The 16,746-nt window shown below is 36.9% G+C and overlaps 1 long non-coding RNA gene across 1 annotated transcript; it reads left to right on the top strand.

The window, feature by feature from the left end:
• The first annotated feature begins 224 nt into the window (after window positions 1-224).
• LOC311295806 lies at window positions 225-3,863 on the top strand. The gene is made up of 3 exons (XR_014628389.1): window positions 225-267; window positions 1,360-1,424; window positions 3,520-3,863. It is a non-coding gene; the product is annotated as an uncharacterized lncRNA (long non-coding RNA).
• The last annotated feature ends 12,883 nt before the right edge of the window (window positions 3,864-16,746 follow it).

Genomic DNA, 16,746 nt, shown 5'->3' with positions numbered 1-16,746 from the left:
TGAGTGAACTGAGAACATTGTGTCTTTATACAGAGAGGAACTCGAACCACACTATGAAAACTAGGCTTTTGAATGATCGCGGGATATCGGCCTAACGTTACCGTCAAAATCATAATATGTTTTTGAGCTGGTGAGTAAAAATTTGCAAGCTTTTTATGTCTCTTTTAGTAAGTAAATACAAATAGCTAATAATATTGCTGTATGTGTGTGTTTCCCATTATCCAGGAATTTTGGGAAAATTATCCAGCCACATGATCTTCAGTTGCGGTGAGTATTGTCATAGTAAAATACACGTGAAATAGAGGCAGAACATGTAAACTCTGCTCAAAGGCACACTGGTCCAAAGCCTCCAGTCAAAATTGTACCTGTCTTCTTGATATGAGTTTTTATGGGCCTAGCTGACCCAAACATAAATGTCCTTTCAAAATGAAATTATTTTCAAACCTGTATGACTTCTGTGAAACACAAGAATGTTGGGAATAAAACAACATTGGAACCCATTTTATGGAAACAAATGTTCCCAATGTTTCATGATAACAAAAGAAGAACATTCTACTTGCAACATTTTGAGCATATTTTGGGAATGTTGCTAAAGTTAAAGTTGTACAATGATCTCAATATAACATTGTCCCAATGTTTCATGATAACAAAAGAAGAACATTCTCTCTGTCACGTTAGGGAAATGTTTTGAGGATATCATTGAGAGATGAGACGTTGAATGTTCTTCATAAAACGTTCTTCTAATGTGACAAGTTAACACAATTAGAACATTTTACTTGCAACATTTTGAAAAAATTAAATAAAATAAACCTCAGCATAGGAGCTTTACAATGAGGGAACTGAGAACATTGTGTCTTTATACATAACATAAATGTCCTTTCAAAATGAAATTATTTTCAAACCTGTATGACTTACTTCTCTGAAACACAAGAATGTTGGGAATTAAACAACATTGGAACCCATTTTATGAAAAAAAAACAAAAAAACAGTGAAGTCATTTCTCAAGATATCTTAATTAAGGTTATACAAAATAAATTCATACAGTTTTTGGAACAACATGGAGTACCGGTAAATAACGATAGAGAGTCTATTTTTTGGATGAGCTGTTCTTTTTAGGACATGTTCCCAGGGTCCTTTGCTAAATTAACATTAACCATGGTTTTTATTATAGTAAAGTGTAGAAACAATATTTTTATAGTGGATTGATTACAATAATTTATTACCATTTAGTTAGTGTAGCAAAACCATGGTTAATGTTAGTAAGGGTTCTCCAGATTTATCACTTAAGGAAAACATAAAAAATGGTCCTATGTCACCCAGATCAATAGTCTGTTAACACACTTTTTACATTTTCTTAAGATCAAGCATTGGACCAATGTTTACGGAGCAGAACAGGCACCAACAGAGAAACAAGTCCATCACTAGTAAGTATCCACTGCATTTTATAAAACCGTAGTCAATTTTAAACGCACAATGCACTCCAAAATAAAAATGATCTATTTTTTTCTCCCTCGTGCCAGATTTATATCTGTCCCAGATTTATATCTGACTTTCTTTCCACAGAGATTTTTAGAAAAATTATCATTAAAGAGAATCATATAAAGAGAAATGTGGGAGGAGCTTGAATTTATTGCCTAGCCCTGTTTGTTTGAACCGCGAGAGCCGTCAAAGCTTATGCTACTCCTATGTCATGCACCGACAAGAGCCTTTTATAGTCAACACGTCGGACGCAAGCAACTTGCAGTTTTGCCCCCACCAACAACGCATAGTATTGCATACAACGGTATTTTTTACATTTTTATTTTACCAAAAATATTTTTTTCTAAAAAAATTACACAAATTAAACGTTGAGACTTTGTTTCAACTTTCATATCAAAAGTAACCTGCTCTGTCTTGTCTCTGCGTTTAAACGTTTCAGCGTTTTTTCTGTGATCCGCAATGTATTTTTCATTGCGTGACAACATGATGTGTGGCGTGAGAGCGCCATGGCTTGTTGGACATAGCAACAGTAACTAAAGGGGGGGGGTCTTTGCAAATTGCATTAACCATGGCTGCCTGTTAATTATCACTGGACTACTTCGCTCTCGCATCTCCCAAAAGTATATTTTTTTTTTTTTTTTTTGATTCCATTTGAATGGTTTAATTAAATTGCTATAACCAATTATTTAAAATGTAATGATTTAAGCAAAACGTTCTTCAAAGGTTAAACCAAACTTTTATTTGACGGATTGCCGTGTAGACCTTTGAGTTTCTCTGTGTTTTATGATATGATGATAGTTTTTCTCAAATGAAGCTAAAATGCTGCTGAAGTGACTCTCAGAGCAGCTGTATTGATGAAGTGCATTAATGTTCTCATATAGAAACGACAGCAAAAAAAAAATAAGCCAGAATTGCTTTTTTTTCTCAGGTTTTACTAATTTATCCTGTGATTCTGACTTTCAAACGGCCAATTGCGAGTTTATATCTCGCACTTCTGAGAAAAAAAAGTTTGAATTGTGATTCGCAATTACCTTTTTTAAAAATTGTATTCCATGGCGGAAACAAGCTTTCATATGCACAGACAGTAGCTCACATTTAACATGCAGATTGTGCGCACACAGAAACCTACTGGAGCACAAAAAGTTAGTGTCAACACTGTCCTGTGATTTCTCAATAAGAAACAGAAGTTATAGCATATTTTTCTTTCTGCTTTTGAAGTAACTAAAACTTACAGCTTAGCTAATAGCAAAGAGACGATTCACAGGTATGATTAAATCACACTAGAAATTGTTCTATCTCAAATGCAGTACTACTTTATCTGTATCTGATTTAAAACAAGCAGAAATCTGTAAGAAATGTAACAATCCATAGACAATATAACTGATGAAAATGAGCTGTTACATCAGAGCAAAAGCATCGTGGGCAGTGCTGTGACATGCTGCAGCTGTGCTCAAGGCTACCTGAGTTCGAGGTTCACACTTCTCAAGCCAAGTTTGTAGTTTGTTAAAATAATTTAGCCTCTAGTTGTGTTATTAAAGGGATACTCCACTTTTTTTGGAAATAGGCTCATTTTACAACTCCCCCAGAGTTAAACAGTTGAGTTTTACCGTTTTCGAATCCATTCAGCCGAGTTTCTGATATTTGGAAGAATAATATATACTATGGAAGTCAATGAGACCAGAAACTGTCTGGTTACTGACATTCTTCTAAATATCAGAAACTCGGCTGAATGGATTAGAAAACGGTAAAACTCAACTGTTTAACAAGGAGTTATAAAATGAGCCTATTTCCAAAAAAAGTGGAGTATCCCTTTAACATGTATATAATGGATAAAGTATATGTTTTAAATTACAGAAACAAAATAGATACTCATAAGGTATCATATTTATACTTTTAAATAAACTAATCTAATTAATTTCTGATTAATAATTAGGCTGGCTAATTTTGAAAGTTTTCAAAGTCAATATTGCTTGTGATCTTAATATGTAATATGTATTTGTATTATTTTTGTTTACACTGTTGCATGATCTTCTTTTATAGGCTATGAGGAAAAACTCTACCATGCACACAGAGAATGGAGCTCAATTCTGCTAACTGGGATAGCAGCTGAAAAAGAAGAGAAGAACAGTAGAACACCTATTAATGCAGATGACTTTATTCTTTTTCTGCAAGAACCAAGACAACCAAAGACTGATGATGAGCGCTCTGAGCAAACAGCAGTCAAGACGTGTGATTGCACATTGGACTTTACTGAGTTCTTCATTTAATGTTGGGCATCTACTGTACGCAGAACTTCTAATAATTTATGTGAATGCCATTCATAAACCTGTTAGATTTTTGTTTTATTTTAGAGATTAATAAAATTGTATGTTTTAACAATGTTATAGCTAAGCATTTTTTATGTTTAAGAGAACATTTTGGGAACAAAAATAAAACTTCCCACTAAAAAATTTATAAGAATGTTAAGTAGTATTTTTAAGAGTATTTTTAGAGAATGTTATCCTAACTTTTAGAAGAACGTTCTAAGAATAAAAATAAAACTTCCTGCTAAAAACTTTATAAGAATAAAGGGATAATGTTCTAAAAATGTTATGATTAAACATTTATAGAAGGTCATCATCACAAAACATTTTTAGAGTGTTCTTAGAGAATGTTATCCTACCTTTTAGGAGAAATAATGTTCTAACAATATTATTATTAAACATTTTTATAATGTTGTAAAAAAAAATGTTATCTGAACTTTTAAAAGAACATTCTGGGAACAAAAATAAAAACACCCCCTGAAAACTTTCTAAGAACGTTAGAGAATAATGTTGTAAGAATGGTACACCTAAACATTTTAATAATGTTTTTAAATAATGTTATCCGAACATTTAAAAGAACATTCTGGGAACAAAAATAAAACTATCCGCTTACAACATTATAAGAACGTTAGAGAATAATGTTATAAGAATGTTATTACTAAACATTTTAATAATGTTTTTAAAAAAATGTTATCCGAACATTTATAAGAACATTCTGGGAACAAAAATAAAACTACACGCTAAAAACATTATAAGAACGTCAGAGAATAATGTTATAAAAATGTTACTACTAAACATTTTAATAATGTTTTTAGAAAATGTTCTCTAAACATTTAAAAAAACATTCTGGGAACACAAATAAAACTAGCCGCTGAAAACGTTCTGAGAAAATTAGAGAATAATGTTAAAAGAATGTTACTACTAAACATTTTAATAATGTTTTTAAAGAATGTTCTCCAAACTTTTAAAAGAACATTCTGGGAACAAAACTAAAACTAGCCGCTGAAAACTTTCTAAGAACGTTAGAGAATAATGTTAAAAGAATGTTACTACTAAACATTTTAATAATGTTTTTAAAGAATGTTCTCCAAACTTTTAAAAGAACATTCTGGGAACAAAACTAAAACTAGCTGCTGAAAACTTTCTAAGAACGTTAGAGAATAATGTTAAAAGAATGTTACTACTAAACATTTTAATAATGTTTTTAAAGAATGTTCTCCAAACTTTTAAAAGAACATTCTGGGAACAAAACTAAAACTAGCTGCTGAAAACTTTCTAAGAACGTTAGAGAATAATGTTAAAAGAATGTTACTACTAAACATTTTAATAATGTTTTTAAAGAATGTTCTCCAAACTTTTAAAAGAACATTCTGGGAACAAAACTAAAACTAGCCGCTGAAAACATTTATAGAACAATACATGCTAATGTTCTTAGAACATTTTTAGAACAAAAAATTTCTAGCTGGGTATGTTCAGGCTGACTCATAATCACACAAAACCTCAAATGATGAAATTATGATACACTGTAAAAAATTTCTAACCCTCCCAAATCAAAAATTTCAAGTGACCGATAACATCTAAATTTTTCAATTGGCCCAAGTGAAATTTTGTAAATTTCAATTGGCCCAAGTGAAAATCTGTAAATTTAATTTTATAATTTACAGAATTTCACTTGAACCAATTGAAAAAAATTGAAAAAACGCATCGCAATTATCCTGTAATTGCAATTACAGAGGTCAAATGTTTCCTGTAGTTTTTCACCAGGTTTGCACACACTGCAGGAGGGATTTTGGTCCACTCCTCCACACAGATAGATCAGTCAGGTTTCTGGGCTGTCGCTGAGAAACTCCAAAGATTCTCTATTGGGTTTAGGTCTGGAGACTGGCTAGGCCACGCCAGAACCTTGATATGCTTCTTACAGAGCCACTCCTTGGTTATCCTGGCTGTGTGCTTCGGGTCATTGTCATGTTGGAAGACCCAGCCTCGACCCATCTTCAATGCTCTAACTGAGGGAAGGAGGTTGTTCCCCAAAATCTCGCAATACATGGCCCCGGTCATCCTCTCCTTAATACAGTGCAGTTGCCCTGTCCCATGTGCAGAAAAACACCCCCAAAGCATGATGCTACCACCCCCATGCTTCACAGTAAGGATGGTGTTCTTGGGATGGTACTCATCATTCTTCTTCCTCCAAACACGTTTAGTGGAATTATGACTTAAAAGTTCTATTTTGGTCTCATCTGACCACATGACTTTCTCCTATGACTCCTCTGGATCATCCAAATGGTCATTGGCAAACTTAAGATGGGCCTTGACATGTGCTGGTTTAAGCAAGGGGAACCTTCCGTGCCATGCATGATTTCAAACCATGACGTCTTGGTGTATTACCAACAGTAACCTTGGAAACGGTGGTCCCAGCTCTTTTCAGGTCATTGACAGAAGTAAATAGTCCATTATTTACTAACTTTAGCCTGCAAATGGCTGAACCAAAGAAACAGAAGAGTTTAAATGTCACATCTTCATCTTCAAGTGGACGGTCACTTTGAGTATACGACTCTCATTTTCTGAAACTGAGATCTTTCGATTCAGACACTGTGACTATATAGCAGGGATAGACAACTCCGGTCCTGGAGGGCCACTGTCCTGCAGAGTTTAGCTTCAGCCCTTATAAAAACTCACCTGCCTGTACCTATTTAGTAATCCTGAAAACACTGATTGCCTTGTTCAGGGGTGTTTTTATTAGGGTTGGAGCTAAACTCTGCAAGACAGTGGCCCTTCAGGACCGGAGTTGTCTATCCCTGCTATGTAGGATATAGCGTTGACTATATCCTCATCAAGCTTGACATTTATTTATCCTGTTGTTTGTCATCATTATACAGCACTCTATGAGTTACATTGAACATAAGATTAGAAGAGGCCTAACAACACCACTTACAGTGAGCAGAGTTCAATCGCAAAGTCACTTTAAAAGAAGATAGAAGATCTTGGACCGATATTCGGTCCAAGATCTTCTATCTGGAGAAGATATCCTGGACCGATATTCTGGCAGGCAGATCCCCAGCAGATCAATTTCTTGGTCCAAGCGGTATGGACCAAGTGATCTATTGGGACGCAAGCACTACCGACACAGCCAGGTTATAGATCACTTGGAAACAGTTAATCCGGAAGTATTTGCCTAGTCTGCAACTTCGTCATAAATGGCAGAACTCTTCCAACCAATCACCGACAGGGGGAGGGTGTTGTGAGGTTTTGTGCTCGTGCACTGCTGCACGCGAAGTCAGAGCTGAAGAAGAAGCTGGTTCAAAACCTCACAACACCCTTCCCCTGTCGGTGATTGGTTGGAACACTATTTGTTTTGGTTTTGAGTGGTTGGTGAAACCAACTGTTTTTGTGTGCAAATCTCAGAGCCTAGGCTGCCTACAGAGACGGCATACTTTTTTTTTTTTTGACGGCATACTTCTTTTTTTTGGGGGCCTGAAATCACTGATACAACCTTTAAGCCAAATGTCAGTAAAGGTGTTTTGATGTGTGTATTGTTCAGCAGGTCATGGAGATTCATCAGTCTGCTGTGATTCTGCTGCTGGTCTTGTGTGTGTCGTTCTCCGCTCATGGTCAACCACCACAGATAAAACCCCGTTATCAAAAATTCCTCAATCAGCATAAGGGTTCTGATATGAAGGAGCAGAAGTGTACCAGTGAAATAATAAAGAGAGGCATCACTGGAACTGGAAATTGCTGCAAACCTGTCAACAGCTTCATACAAGCACCTACAAATTTTATTAAAGCAGTTTGTGGCAACGGAGGAAAGCTACAGGGCAGTAACCTGTTTGAGAGCAACCAGCCTTTTACTATGATCACGTGTACATTACGAAGTGGGTTGAGACCCCCAAGATGTGAATATGGTAGAGGGCAGAAGTCCCTTCGTTACATTGTGTTGGGGTGTGAACAAGGCTGGCCTGTACATTATGATGAAGGCAAACTTAATTTATAGATGACAGACTTCAGAGAGCTTAACAATATTTTCCTAATCATTTGTTCACTTCTCATTTCCTGTCTTTCATTGTTTTTCAAGTACAAACAACAACAATCAAACAATCAGAATCAATCCCAAAGCCAAAAATGAAATATATAAATAAATACTTGACCTCAGTTAGAGGTTAATGTGTGGCATGTTTTAACCAGTTCTTCACATGTGCTGTAAACATTGCAAACACAGTTTGAGAGCAAAGTCTATAATGAAGCACAGCTGTGGACATGAACACAACAGATTTATGCATAGCCTACTGAATTATATTTGAGCAAAATCAGGATTTTTTTTTTTTTTTTCCTCTGTCTTTATGAGACTAAGTATGATATTTATACTTTATAAAATTAGTTCATAGACCTTACTATTAACTGTATAATTTACAGATAAATGTAGATGAGTAAATTATCACAATCACACCACAGTGAAAAAAAAAAAAAAAAAAAAGTGCAATGAAATGTGCATTTTTTTTTTTTTACCATATTCTACCTCTCATTTCTGATCTGCAATTTTATCATAGCTTTGTGTGTCTAGATGCTTAAGGCATTGCCCACTTTCAAACAAAGAACGTGAACAGCAAGAATAGACGATTCGCATGTTAGTGACACTTCAATGTGATCATATGTGCTACTTGATCTGACAACAACTGATTTAGAATAAAACAATCAAATCAACAGTGTGACTCACAGCAGGATATTTGAGATAATTTAAAAATCTCGCTTAAGGAGCTCTGGTGTGTGGAAACTGGACTTTAAACATCATTAATGTTTTCCTTTTTGAATATTGGCAAATCTACTATCGGCCTATACCAAACACTGTCCAGTATCTAAAGGTCACGTGAGGTTTGGAATAAAATCTCCAGTGATACTGTCAGACAACAGTGAATGAACAGAAGGAGCCAAATGTAATGATTACTCAGCCACTAGATGGCGGTGTGCACTGGGGTGTAGTTGTACTGTAGTAGGTCACCTGTTCATGTCACAGTGTGTAAACACTAAAATATGAAGCAGCACATCTGTTTTCAACATTGATAATAATAATTCATGTTTTTGAGCAGCAAATCAGCATAATGGATTGATTTCTGAAGGATCATGTGACACTGGAGACTGGAATGATGCTGAAAATTAAGCTTTGACCCAGGAATAAATTACATTTTACAATATATTCACATAGAAAAGAGCTATTAACCCATATACGTTATACATTTTTACTGTACACCCAGGATGTTGAGAGACCCCAAACAATAAAATGTGATTTTGTAACATAATATATATTTTTTATAGTAATAACTCTCCCTTGTTTTTACTCTACATGTGTGCAGTTTAAATTGATATAAAATCAATTTAATTTTTATTTATTTAAAAAAAAAAAAAAAAAGGATTTTATAAAAATAAAATAAAAATGATGCAAAATGTGTGTTTACGCTCTATCATGGATGTGTTGTGGCGTGGGCCCTTCGTTTTCTGTGCATGTTATATATATATATATATATATATATATATGAAGAGTTCAGATGCAAAAGCCTCTAAGTGCCATCTGAAATTTTCTTCTAGAATGATCATTTTTATCAAGCTTGTATGTTTATGTTCAGTTATTTCACTTTAATGACATTGAAAATTACCTATGAATTGTCATTAAAGTGAAATTACTGAACTTAAATATACGAGCTTGATAAAAATACTAATTTTAGAAGAAAATTTCAGATGGCACTTAGAGGCTTTTGCATCTGAACTCTTCATATATATATATATATATATATATTTATATTTATATATATATCTCAGTGCACCCCCTCAACACTGCACAAATGTAGAGTAAAAACATAAAAAAGTGAGATATATTACATTTGTAAAAAAAAAAAAAAAAAAAAAAAAAAAGTATATATTATGATGTTACAAAATCACATTTTATTGTCCTAGGTCTTGGGAGAAGACCTGTTATTTTATTTATTTTTTTATTTTTTTATGCTAACATAAAACAAGATATCATTCCAATCTTTTTTGTTGTTGTTGTTCTGATACTGTATATTTTCTTCTTTATTCAGTGATATTTTTTTACATTGTATAAAATCAGTGAGGACTTAATCCACAAGTGTTTGTAGTACATAGGCTAAATACATGTACAGTAGTCAAAAAAATATAGGAAAAAAGTACTATAGATGTTAATGGTATTGTTCCGCAGTGCGTTCGATTTCTTACCGAATTAATAGCAGGAGATGGGATAAAAATCTGTCAGTTAGACAAAGATCAGATAAAACTATTACACCTGACATTTCTGTCCCCTCACTTCTGAAATGATGACTACTACCCTGGTTCAAAGTCTTCCTGTATATTCGTTTCTCTCTATTGTAATGTAACTTATTTTGTCAAGTGTTTAATTATGTGTTATGAGACCTGGGTATAAGAAAGTCACGTGGCATACAATGCAACATGGCAGACAGTGTAAAGTACTTCATTAGATCTAATGATGCCAAAAGAAGAAACATGTGAGCTGCAAAAATATGTAAAGTAAAAAGACTACTATTGTAACGGTCACCAGCTGGAGTACCTTTGAAAGCCACCAGAGGGCACTCCACACCAGACTATCATATTCACTCACAGACTACATTTCCCATCCTGCATCGACCTGAACTGATTACTCCATACACCTGCACTGCATTACACACCTGCACCTCATGATCAAACACCCCATATAAGCCTGGTTCACCCCTTCACTCACTGCGAAGTTTTGTTTGTGTCACACTGCATTTTTGAGCATTCTCCCTGGTTTCATGTCTCTTGGTTTTTTGGATTTCTTGCCCTGTTCCCTGGATTACTCTTTTGTCTCTGACCCCTGCCTTGTTTGTTTGCTTGTTTGTACGTACTGCCTGCCTGTGTTTGACTTCGCCTGTACTTTGGATTACGCCTTTGGATTACGCCTTTGGATTACGCCTTTGGATTGCCCTTAAATAAAAGCTGCATTTGGATCTACCTTCATGTCTCGGAGCAGTTACGTGACAAATATAAACAAAGATGTTTATTTGAAAATGCATGTCATTAGATAAGGTCTGATGTTAGAAGTTAGTGAAAATGCAGTGTACCATCCCCAAATGCCTCAGAGCCTCTCTCTCTCATTCAAAGTCAGCTAAAAGCTGCTATCTGAGCCTGTGTCATAAGTGATAACAAAATGTGTTTCAGTTGAAAATCATGCAGAGATGTTCAAAGAATGCTAAAAGCATTAAAAAAAAAAATCTTCATTTCAGATTTTATACATTTTGAGGGCAACTAGCAGTTAAGTACTTCAATTACTTAATGCATTTAAGAGAGATTGTGAAAATAATAAATAATCTATTGATGCAGAAATGTGAGGTCATATTACAGACCTTAAAAGCTATAGAAGCAATACATTGTAGTTTCAACCAAATGGATCGCTGCTTTGCTCTGTGAACCGTAACTTATTTGCCTCATCTTAGTCTCCACAATGATACAGGCCCAATGGTGTTGGTTACAGAGGTAGCAGAACATTACACTGAATGGACGGTTGTGATATCTAAATTCACTGAGTATAATCTAAGCATTGCTGTGTTGCTGCTTTGAAGATGTCTACTGGATTTTAGTTATTAAATACTGCTGTCATGAACCTGTCTCCCTGTTTTAGCACTATTATGCAGTCCAAATGGCTCTGATGGTTCTTGAATGCACTTCCCCTAAGCTCCAGAAAATACTTGAAAACTGAAAACTGTCAAAGATTTTGTAATGGGAAAGATCAGTTACCAGTGTGCATGAGGCGATTTCTCAATGATGAGTAAGATCCTCTTTTGGCCAAGCAGAGGACAACCTAAGGCAGGAGGTCACTGCTGCCCCTGAAGGGAGGTGTGATGGGTATATAAAAAACATGTGAGCTCCTCCATACCCGCAACACCAGCAACCACATTCCTTGGATGGCTTGTTTTTCATTGTGAAAAGTGTCCGTGACCTGTGCAACTGTACATTCGTATGTAATACGACACCCTGAGAAAAAGGAGATTATGTATAAAAAGCTAATGGGAATGGGCTTTTAAGAACCAGCTGAGACCATGAGGTGATTCCCTTAATTACTGTGAGTCCATAACAAAACATATTCATTTAATCAGCAACATGACTTTGTGCCTTAATGGCACAAACAGAGGTTTTACATTCAGTTTTACTCTGAAGCCGTGAGGCTGTGCTGATGTTGAACTAATATATGTTATAGTTTTCACTCATGCAGCTCCTTAGACATTGCATAGGATCATTTCAAAACATGGTGATGGCTAAAGATGAAGACCGCTATAGCTCATTTAAGAGAAGGTCTGGGTCAATTCAGTATTTAAGCTAAAGTTACCTCACAGATATGGATGCGTCTCCCAATGCAGTCCCTTGCAAAGCATGCAGGGAACTACAGATCCACTGTCCAGGGCTGTGTTTCCCAAAATCATTGAAAGCCTAAGTAGATCATGCTTTTGCCACCAATGGTCAACTTCGCTCACGATGCTTTTGAGAAATACAGCCCTGAGCAGAGGATCTGTAGTTCCCAGCATGCTTTGCAAGGGACTGCATTAGGAGAGTAAATTTGGGGATTAAGTGTTATTTTATGTGTTTTTCATCTTTGTTTATAATAACCCCAAATCACGATTTGTCATAGAAACTAAATTCTCAGATCAGCAAGAGTGCATGTGTCGAATGTGTCCAATCTGAGCTTAAAGGAACACTCCACCGTTTTTTGAAATAGGGCTTATTCACATTCTTTCATACATTTAGATAGGTGGGTAAATGCATTTTTGTCTCAGTGCATGCATTGTTTTAGTTTGACAGGGTCGGCGCTAGCTTAGCTTAGCACAATGAATGGAATCCTTTGTTGCCAGCTAGCATGTCCTGAGTGAAAGTGATAAAAAACAAAACAAAAAAAAACACGTAAATTACTTCTTGTGGCCTGCGTATTCACAACGAGTACAAATAGCGATGCAGATTAACACTATGTGATTTCTTACTGTGCGTTCACACCGGACGCAAATAGCGCATCAAAATTCGCGCCTGCCGCCTCTATTTATACGCTTGACCACTTTGTGTGCATTCGCGTGTCAAGAGCGAAATTGACGCACGTAAAATCAAAAATTTGAAGCGAAATTTACACGCGTCAGAGGCGAAAGTTTCGAAACCTGTTGGCGGCCATCTTTTTTTAGATGTTTATCGAGCATTAGCATTAATCGAGAGAATCACCGCTCGTATATGCTCTGGAGAGCAGAAACAGCTGCGTAGGGGACATCGTGGCTGTACTCAGGTCCACCAAACCCTCCGGAGGATTTCAGGAGTTTCACAATTTGCTCCAGGGGGTAGGTTTGGTGGACCTAACGGTGAGGACGCTGACGAGGACAGCGTAGGCCGTATAAGCCTCGGCCTCGAGTGGTCGCTGCCTGACGAGCCCGTGCTGTACAGCTCGGGGCGCGAGGTTCACCCTCGCCCGCACCTAATCTGTGATTTATTTTTGTTTTGATAATAAAATAGTTGTTTTTATACACTAAATTGTGTTTGTTGTCTTTACATTAGATTAATAATGTTTCATATAATCTAGAATAGATATGGAATAAATAGCATTCAATACAAAATGAGTATCTCTCATATTGAAATCGAGTTTTATGTATTTATTTGCTTTATTGTGCATTTATTCATATTACAAAATAATTTATTGAGGCCAAACATAAAATAACATTATAAACTGTCACTTCACCACGTGACAGCAGCATGCAAGCAGGCTCCTGATTGGTTAACACGGCGCGAATTGACGCAGAAGTTCAGATTTTTCAACTCGGGCGGCAGACGCGAATTCGCGTCAAACGCGTGAATGCACAAATAGCACTAATAAAATCATTTGCGCGTAACGTGCTTAACGCGCCAGACGCTCAATTCGCGTCATTCTCGCGAACTTGACGCGCGAATGAGGCGAATTCGCGTCTACCGCGCCACGCTAAACGGCTCATTCGCGCCGCAGGAATTTTTTACGCGCGTAACGCGTCTTTGCATTGACTTAACATTGAAATCACTCGCGCCTGACGCGCTATTCGCGTCCGGTGTGAATGCATCATTAGGCAGATATTGACTTGGGACTATATTATGGGGAAGCACAGGCGAAGCACGGCTACTTAGGCGAAGCACAGCTACTTGGGCGCAGACATATCACGCAACACATGAAATCCCACGACTTCCGTCAACATACCGGTGTGAATAGTAGCTGCCTGGCTATTTTCCCAACAGTACATGAATGGCGATGAACATGGCTGATTTTGTGCCAGAACCATACCTATATTGATACTTTGCACGTGACGTCAGTTGTACTGGCTGGCGGGCAAGAACGTCATTCTCTAGCAACGAAAACCAGTAATCAAGGATCTTGCCAGGACGTTGCCAGTTTTAATATACAAAAGTTGGTGTTTTGAGGTGTACACGACATGCCAGATAGTTGTTGTGCGATTTTGTCGCACTAACCGCGTTTGTTGCCCGCCAGATATCACGTGACTGCAAAGTATCAATACAAGAGTTTACAGAAAATGAGTGGAAATAGAACGACAGGCGGAGGTTGCGATCGCTCAACAGCCCGAGGACGTGAGAATGAGAGCCAACACGAACTGGTGGTGTGAATGTGGGGGAATATGCCGACTGAAATAGAGTGTCTGTGCTGTGGCGAGTGGGACAAGTTACTGCCATCGATAACCAGGCTCAACGTGTCAGATCAAGATGAGCGTGCCCGCAGTTGTGTCACAGCTACCGAGGATTTCACGGCGCTGATCCATCCGGCAGTACTCGATTTTTTTTTCCGGTGTGATAAAGTGAACTGGAAAAAACGCCCCACGCCGAATGGACCAAATGGACAGCTGTCCACAGAGTAAGTATTATTTTAAACATAACACATGTATAGTAAACTGCTTGTAGCCTTCTCCTCATAGTAGTTATACTAAAACCCCTGAGCCTAACTCGGTGAGAGAAATATAGCTAACTTAGCCCTCAGTCATTTCATTTTACAGGTAACGATAACAGCGATTTTTATTTTAGTTTGGTTGTTCATGCTAAACAGGTTGAATTCAACATGAGGTTATACTAGAGGAGGCTAACGTTATTTGAACCGTAGTCTATATACAGCTTATCAGCATCTATCTTACAACCAAATAAAGACACAGATTAACATAAGGAAGAGTAATAAAAGACAACTTACATGTGCACTTTGTTCTGCCTGTGCTTTGAAAATAGATGGGATGGGGACGGCCGTATGTTTCAGACGTAGTACCGTCTTTCTGGGCCCATATTCCATTTTTTCAAAGTAACTTAGTCCTCCAGTACAAAATGCTCTTCGCAAACACGATACTGTTTAATTTTGTAAAGAGGCGTTGAAGTACAGATCTCCAGAGCAGCTAGCCATTTATTTCTCAGTTCCACATTTCACGAGTTCACACTTACAAATAAGTCAGATAGAATAAATGCGTATTTGGCGTGCTGTCCGAGGAGAGGGCTCCGGGCTCGGTATTTGGCCCGAACCCAGAGTACTCCCCCCGTATTCCTGGCTGTGAAAGAACAAGCCAAGAGTGAGGAGTCGGGGTGGTGGAGGGATGCTGAAAACTGTCAAGGAAGTTAGGTGAGTTGACAGAGTGAATATATATATGCTTCCTCTCATGCTGATAGGGTAGACATGGTAATTGTTTGATGAGTTGATTGATTGATTGCTTGATTATTTGAACGTGCTCCTCCCGAACTTTGTTAATAAAACATCATTCGATGGAATTCTGTGAAGCATTACATTCGTGTAGCCTATGTCCTTTGCTTGTTCTCACAACCTTTTGCTACGCAGATAATTACCATGTTTGCTGTAACTGTAGCTGTAACTTCTCAAAAAAAAACAATCCAAAAGCGAAGACACTCGGTGCAGATCACGCGTGTTGTTCTTCTGTGTTTTGACTCCTTGCACACCGGTATGTTGACGGAAGTCGTGGGATTTCATGTGTTGCGTGATATGTCTGCGCCCAAGTAGCTGTGCTTCGCCTAAGTAGCCGTGCTTCGCCTGTGCTTCCCCATAATATAGTCCCAAGTCAATATCTGCCTAAGAAATCGCCTAGTGTTAATCTGCATCGCTATTTGTACTCGTTGTGAATACGCAGGCCACAAGAAGTAATTACTTATTATTAATATATATTATTAATTTTTTTTATCACTTTTACTCAGGACATGCTAGCTGGCAACAAAGGATTCCATTCATTGTGCTAAGCTAAGCTAGCGCCGACCCTGTCAAACTAAAACAATGCATGCACTGAGACAAAAATGCATTTACCCACCTATCTAAATGTATGAAAGAAGGTGAATAAGCCCTATTTCAAAAAATGGTGGAGTGTTCCTTTAAATAAAAAAACTGTATGTTGGGTCAATGTAACTCAACTAAGTTAAAACAGCATTCCCTTGTTTTGTTACATAAACCTGACTGAATTAGGTTACAACAACAAAATTAAAATTTGCAGGTAGAATCAGATAGAAATACCTCCTTAAAGCAACAACTGCACATGTTCACTTTTTACAGACTATAGAAAATATGTTATTTTCACATTTAGTGTGTATATACAGTAATATCGATAATATACACTATAATACAGATAATATCGATATTTGTACTAGGTGCAAATAGCCGCTGCCTTTTTATATATAGTTTAAATAAATCATATTTGTTCTCTTTCACCCTGCTTATGGGCTAATATTAATTCACTTTAGTAATGACACATTGTAATGTTTCCTGTTCTGTGTTTCCCTTGTCTTGTGTGCACTTTTGTTATTTCCTGTTCTGTCATGTTTTGTAGTCCTTTGTAGTTTTTCTTGCTTATTAGTTCTCCCAGGTGTTTCTAATTAGCCACACCCCCTTGTTATCTTGTTTAGCTTGTTTGTCTGTGTATTTAAACCTCTGTGCTTCAGTTGT

This window comes from Rutilus rutilus, assembly GCF_951802725.1.
Source record: "Rutilus rutilus genome assembly, chromosome: 8".
Lineage (NCBI taxonomy): Eukaryota > Metazoa > Chordata > Actinopteri > Cypriniformes > Leuciscidae > Rutilus > Rutilus rutilus.
The sequence above is the reverse complement of the archived record's forward strand: the minus strand, read 5'-3'. Positions and strand labels throughout refer to the sequence as shown.